The following is a 6,076-nucleotide window of genomic DNA, read 5'->3' on the forward strand; positions in this document are numbered from 1 at the left end:
TCGGTGGCCCGGGGTTCACCAGTTTGGATCCTGGGTGCGGACATGGCACCGCTTGGCACGCCATGCTGTGGTAGGCGTCCCAAATATAAAGTAGAGGAAGATGGGCATGGATGTTAGCTCAGGGCCAGTCTTCCTCAGAAAAAAGAGGATTGGCAGTAGTTAGCTCAGGGCTAATCTTCCTCAAAGAAAAAAAAAAAAAGAAGCTTTATGATCTGGCTTAAAACCCTCCAATGGTTTCACATTACTTTTAGAATGGAATCCAAACTCTTCTGTGTTCTACTTGCCAGGCCCTGCACGAACTGGATCCTCTCTGACCTCACCTGACCTCCCTCACTTCACTCCATACCCACTGGCCATGTTCTTGTTTCCCCAACAGGCCTCAGAGCCTTTGCACTTGCTCTTCCCTCTGCCTGGGGCACTCATCCTTCAGTTCTCTGCACAGCTGGCTTCTTTTTAAACTTCTCAAGTCAACCACTCCCTAATCATCCAATCTGTTACACATACATCAAAGAGTTAGCTGACTTTCTTAACAGCATTTATCATAAGCCATAATTATCTCCTATCTTTATCTCTATGCCTCTTGAAAGCAGGAATCCTATCAGCCAAGATCACTGCCATATCCTCACCTCATGCAACAGTGCCTAGCACATTGTGGTCAAAATTTTCGCCGGGCATGAATAAATCTCCATTTTCCAGATTTGGAATTTAAAGCTCAGAGAGCTGAGGGGACTTGCTCAAGTAGGACAGCCAAGTCTGACCCCTTTCAAAGACCATGCTCTAGACCAGTGCTGCTCAAAGCAGCTGGTCAGTGAACAATGAGCCGCTGGTCCAAGCCGAAGGCAGTGACGCATTTCACCAAAATGTAAACCACTGCAGTGTGACCTTCATCGAGAATCTCTTGCTGTGAAAAAAATATCAGCTGGACTGAAAACAGTGTGCCGAGTGGTGTAGTTGATGTGCGTTCTGCTGCCAGCTCCATGTTGCATAGAGAGCTAATCCCAAACAGGCGGGGGGCGGCACCCACCTGTGCACCGCACTTTGAATGGCATCGCTCTACTCTGGCCACACACTGTGCCTTACTCTTCTTTATCCCTGAGCCGATGACTTCATATGAAGCACCCGGTTTATTCCCAGCTCCTTCTTCCTCTCATCAGTGGGCTTGTGAACAGGATGTGTCTGATCATTTGTATCATAGATGAAGAGAATATTGAGAAGATTTTTCAAAAAAAAAAAAAAATCCTGCTTTTCAAAGCCAGCAAAAAAACCTTTTTTTGGATTATCCTCAGTTTTGGAATTTTCATGAGGCTCTAAGCTCCAGAAAGCTATTCTTGCTGCCTAGTTGGCTACGTTTTCAGTCAAAGCCCTGATTTCCAAGGTAGAACTGTGCAAATTATTATCATACACACTAGCCTCACAGCTGAAGACAGTGACAGCCTTAAAAATCCTATGATGCAGGGGCCTGTCCTTATATGCTCTCAGTTTCTCATTATACTGGTATAGCGCTCCCTAACCAGGGTCTGCCCCCATTCTCCATCACCATGGGCTTTCTGCCAGCACTTTCACTTCTCACCTCACCAAACACACACACACACAGACACACAGACACACACACACACACACAAACGCCCCATGCCAAGATAGCACACAAGTAGGGAAGGTTTGCTCATTCATTCAAATGTTCAGGGAGAGCTTTCTCCATGCCAGAGACTGCATTAAGAGTTGAGGATTAAAGGACAGATTCCCTGTCCTCTGGGAGCTTTCTGAGCTTTCTGAGCTGAGTGATGAAGTCAGACAAAATATGACACAAATAGTATCCTGATGAATGCTATGAACAAAAGTACCTAAATCTTATAAGCAGGTCAAACAGGCACCATGATCAAGTCTGCTTGTGCTCACTAGAGAGGGCAGAAGGGACATTAAGCTGACACTCGGATATCAGCATGAGGGCTTTGTCTGTCTAACAGTCACCCCCAAGGCCACCCTTTTGCTCCCCTGTGCCAGGTACCGTGTTAAGCACTTTGATGCAGGAAGGCATTTCATCTTCGCAAAGGCTCAATGGCCTGGGAGCCATTTACTTATTTATTTATTTATTTTGAGGAAGATTAGCCCTGAACTAACATACGTACCCATCTTCCTCTACTTTATATGTGGGACGCCTATCACAGCATGGCTTGCCAAGCAATGCCATGTCCGCACCCAGGATCCGAACCAGCAAACCCCAGGCTGCTGAAGCGGAATGTGCACACTTAACCCCTGAGCCACCAGGCTGGCCCCTGGGAGCCATTTTTATCTCCATTTCACAAGTGAGGAAAACCAAGACAGAGAGAGGTAAAATTACCACTCCAAAGTTACACAACCAATCAGAGAGCAGATCCTAATTCTGCCTGATGGCGATGTCTAGTTTGGTAACCATTGCGCTGTACTTGAACCTGGTCAAAGCCTCCATAATGCACTCGTGTAGGCGCCCCAGGCCCAGGAAGAGGCCCACCTGTAATTAGAGCCGCCTCCGATTTAACAGGGTGTTAGGAAGTACCTGATGGCTCCCAGGTCAGACTCTTCAGTATTACCCCCATAAAGCACAATGATTCATTCCTGCTAAACTGCCTTTGTCATCAATAATTATTGGTTGCTGAAAGTCTCTAGAAGGATGAGAGTTTCCAGTTTGCATCTGACCCAAATTCATCCAATTAAATTATTTGTGAGCTACCATTCTGGGTCAGACCCCATGCTAGGCTTAAGGATACTAAGTAGAATAAGTCACAATCCTAGCCTTCAAAGGGTTGATCTGGTATAGAAGGAGACAGGCAAGTAAATAGATGACTATAGTATTATGCAATGAGTGGCAGAGATAGAAGAACAGGGACCAGAAGTAGCATAGAAGAAAGGGAGTCTTTCTGGAGGAGCGGTTTTCTGAGTTGGGTTTTAAAGTATGAATAGGTGTTCAATGGGAACTCAAGAAGAGACTCTTACACATGCAAAGTAGGTGATAGCATTGGGCAGTAGCATGTACTCAGTTTGCTATACGCAGTGAAGGATATAATGAAGGATGCACGGAAGCAAGAGATGCAGCTAAAGAGGTTCACAGTGGCCAATCACGATGGGTTTTAGGCTAAGGGGCTGAGATTTTATCCTGAAGACAGCATTGGGAGAGAGACATGGTTCTAAGCCCAGGAAATGATACAGTCTGGTTTGCTTTTGAGAAAACTCACTCTGGCATCAGTAAGGAGGGCGGATGGGAATAAAGCCAGCCAAGAGGCAGGAAGGGCCTTTAGGAGGAAATGTGAGATGTGGAGGCTAGTGCTCAGGCAAGAGCAGTGAGGTTGGAAAGGAAGGAATAGACACAAGGATAACAGAAAGAGGACTTGTTGACTGGTTGGATGTGGGCTGTGAGGGGGCGAGAGGAGTCCAGGATGGTTCCCAGCTTTCTGTGTTGGGCGAGTAGGTGGATGCTGGTACCGCCACCTGAGGCAGGGCCTTTAGGAAAGTAAGCAGGCAAGAGAGGAGCAGGTGGGAGAAGAATGAGTTTGTATCTGGACTCGTTGAGGTTAAAGTGCCAGGAGGTAGGGATGAGCAGGTTGGAGCAGAGCCCCAGAGAGAGGCTCTTCCCTGTTCCCATGAGGAAACGTCCTGGAGGACTCATTCCTGGGCAGGGCAGAAGTACGCGACACCCAAGCTGGGGGCCTGTAAGGTGCAAATCATCAACTGTCGAAACGAGCTGGCTCCTATGACAAAACACGGACCACATCCCCAGTCTGAGGAGACGACGGTCCTGGAGGATCAACAAGGCCAAGGCAGAAGTCTTGATTTCTCACTTATTTATTCCTCATGCTCCCCTGCTTGGGAAGTGACACTACCGTACACCCCAAAGTTCAAGCCCAAACCCTAAAACCTACCCTTTCATGCCTGCGTTTCCCTCTCCCCATCCACCTCATCGAATTCGTCCTCAGCCACCACTCCATCTCAAACAGACCCACCACTCTTTTTTTTTTTTTTTTTGAGGAAGATTAGCCCTGAGCTAACTGCTGCCAATCCTCCTCTTTTTGCTGAGGAAGACTGGCCCTGAGCTAACATCTGTGCCCATTTTCCTCTACTTTATATGTGGGACGTCTACCACATCATGGCGTGCCAAGTGGTGTCATGTCCGCACCTGGGATCCGAACCAGCAAACCCTGGGCTGCCATAGAGGAAGATGTGAACTTAACCGCTTTGTCACTGGGCCGGCCCCGACCCACCACTCTTGATCCCCCATCCTGCTTTATTATCTTCATAGCAGTTATACTATCTAAATATACTATCTAAAATACTATTATACATCTGTCTACGTGTTGACTGTCTATGTCCCCTTTGGAATGTAAGCTTGAGGAGGGCAGGGGCTTTGTCCTGTGCTTCACTGTATCCCTAATGCCTAGAACTGTGCCTGGCACACTGCAGGAGCTCAGTGTTTTGTTAAGTGAAGCTTTTGATCAGAGTACTTCGCTCCCTCGCTGTTGCCACCACACTGATTCAAGCTCCCACACAGTTCCCAGAGAGCTCCTGGAGCCCCCCAGACTTGGTGACTGATTGCATGTGGGCCAGGAGGGTGAGGGAAGAGGCTGAGGTGGAAAGGGAGCCTAGTCTTTCCCTTTCCAAGTCATGGCACCTCTCCAACCCACCCATTCTCCACAAGGCAGCCAGAGGCACCCTCTAAAATCCTAGATCATGTCACTCTTCTGCTTAAAATCTTCCAGTGGTCCATGAGGCCCAGCATACCCACCTCTCCAACTTCACCTCCAATCACTTTACTCCTTGTTCTCTACTCCCCATACTCTGCCTCTGTTGCTCACACCAAACCCATCTCCAGTACAGTCCTACCTCTGTCTTCCCCAGTAATTTGCATGGATCCCAGCTCATATGCCACCTCTTCGGAGAAGCCTTCTTGGACCATTCAAGCTAAAATACAGCCCTCCTCCTGCAACCCCAGGCACCCTCTAGCACATCAATGTGGTTATTGCCTTCATATCACTTATGACAGCCTATTCTTATTTACCAACTTGTTAACTTGATTATTATTTCTCTCTCTTTTACTTCTCTGCTCCACAGCATGTACTCCAGGGCCTGCTACATAGTTAAATCTCGGTTAATATTTGTTGGATGAAATTGTTCTTCCACTATCACGATGGTCTTGATGCCAATGATGCTCATACTAATGGCGCTCTCCCACAGTGAGATGCCCGTTTGAGTTTGTGGATCCATGGACTGACTGGGGCATGTTCTTGACCATCTAATTAGAGACAGAATCCACTGTTACAAGCTTGGTCTGGGCTTCGAGGCTAGGATGTGTGTGTGTGTGTGTGTGTGTTTACTTCATGCCAGGAGACCTCATAGTCTTCATTAGGTACAATCTACCACCTGTCTCCATGAACACCCACTCAGTAAAAGCAAAATGAGAATGTATCAGGTCTCCTCTATCACTTTGCAAGATGAGGTGATTTACTGTGTTTGGTAGACAATAAATATTGAGACAGGAAGACAGTCTCTTGGCCCCTTTAGATGCCCTTTCCAGCTCCTGCACTCACTCTGCCGGGAAAGATTTTGAGGACATGCTAGAGAAGAGAGAAAATGCAGTTAACCACACAGTGCTGGAGGGAAGCATTGGGGCTGATAGCCAACAGGGGCTGCAGAAGAACGATTCTGGCCAGAAACTGAAAAAGGATGACCTGTCAGTTTCAATAACACTGGGAAAAACTTAAAAGAAAAACATAGTTGAACGCTTCTCATATTGCCCCTGGAAAAGAGTCATATTTTAGTAACTTCAACAATCAGAGATGAAGAAATCCCAATCATTTCATTTTACTGATGAGTAATTCGAAACCCAGCGAAGGGAAAGGACTTTCCCAGGGTCACACAGAAATTCCGTGGCTGATCTAAGACCAGAATTCTCACTATTCGAAGTTCAATGTTTCCCTGACACATAACATCATAGGTGTAAACCTAACTTTTAAGATAAATTAAGCTAAATCAGCCATGTGTATGCTCATCTCTGTCCGAAACTCACCCAGATTCCTATGGCTTCTCATTTCTGCCTCGCCTTTCTACA

This window comes from Equus caballus, chromosome 14 (genome assembly GCF_041296265.1).
Source record: "Equus caballus isolate H_3958 breed thoroughbred chromosome 14, TB-T2T, whole genome shotgun sequence".
Lineage (NCBI taxonomy): Eukaryota > Metazoa > Chordata > Mammalia > Perissodactyla > Equidae > Equus > Equus caballus.